This window comes from Schistocerca nitens, chromosome 5, assembly GCF_023898315.1.
Source record: "Schistocerca nitens isolate TAMUIC-IGC-003100 chromosome 5, iqSchNite1.1, whole genome shotgun sequence".
NCBI classification, from domain to species: Eukaryota; Metazoa; Arthropoda; class Insecta; order Orthoptera; family Acrididae; genus Schistocerca; species Schistocerca nitens.
In genome coordinates this window covers 869830955-869832191 of record NC_064618.1, presented here as the reverse complement: position 1 = coordinate 869832191, position 1237 = coordinate 869830955, and the positions used below count along the sequence as shown (strand labels likewise).

Sequence of the window (1237 nt, the reverse complement as noted above, 5' to 3'; positions counted from 1 at the left end):
TGCTTTTGGCCGTTTCATTAGAGGTACTGAGTACCAAATGCTTTCACTCCTCTGACGAAAATATTAGTGATTGGTAAGAAAGAGGCCACCTTCCTCCTTAACTAGGGGGCTCCCATATAGTCGTTTTAGAGCAAAAAGAAGTTGTCTTGCTAGTTCCCAAAAAACAGCTGCCGCAGGTGAGACGGCTGCCGTAGGCCGCCATCCAGCGGTCGGGGAATTCCGGGCGCCGGCGCATCGTCACTTCTCGCACGACAGCCACGTATCTTCTCGTGTGACCAGTCTCGCCAATCTCAGGGGAACCACCTGTAATCGCGCCGATGAACGCTCCCAGGCGAGCGTTACGCGTGCGAGTTCTCGCGTGACTAATTCTGACGTCCCTCGATTCTTACAGTAGTTTTCTGAAACGGGCGAACTATATTGTCAGATCGTGGTATACGACTTGCCATTTCGGGAGACTGTGTAGTAATAATTTGCGACGTCCCGCCTGTCAGTAGTAAGAGTAACAAGTCTACAATGAATAAAAGTATACGAAACCACGGCATTGCGTTCCGCCTTACTCGTATGCAACCCACACGACATAACTTTCGTGCTGGTTCTCTAGTCTCTTTTCCCTCCGTCTTCAGGCGACAAGTGGCCCATCGGGACCATCCGACCGCCGTGTCATCCTCAGATAAGGATGCGGATAGGAGGGGCGTGTGGTCAGCACACCGCACTCCCGGTCGTTACGATGGTTTTCTCTGACCGGAGCCGCTACTATTCGGTCGAGTAACTCCTCAATTGGCATCACGAGGCTGAGTGCACCCCGAAAAATGGCAACAGCGCATGGCGGCCTGGATGGTCACCCATCCAAGTGCCGGCCACGCCAGACAGCGCTTAACTTCGGTGATCTGACGGGAACCGGTGTATCCACTGCGGCAAGGCCGTTGCACTCTCTTTTCGGTATATTCGTTTCTGTACCGCAAAATGAATACTGCACGGAGCCAGCAGAAAACATTGCTCTGCGTGTCAGTCAGTACAGTTGCAAATTAAGAACATGGTAAAGTAAGAAGCACGAGACACATTATTAGAGATGATACACTTGTTAACGCAAATAATCTCAAATTTGGTAAAGTAAATGATATTTCGAAAGGGGAAGTCTGAGTTCCACGATGAAAGTTTTTGTACTATACCTGGACGCAGGCCTCCTATCAGAGAACTATTTTCCCTGTTATATAGCAACGAATTATCTTAAATATCG

General features: G+C 49.6%; 1 pseudogene; it reads right to left on the bottom strand.

Annotated features, from left to right (window-relative positions):
- Positions 1–810: 810 nt before the first annotated feature.
- LOC126261436 (5S ribosomal RNA) lies at positions 811–928 on the bottom strand (annotated as a pseudogene).
- Between the last annotated feature and the right edge of the window lie 309 nt (positions 929–1237).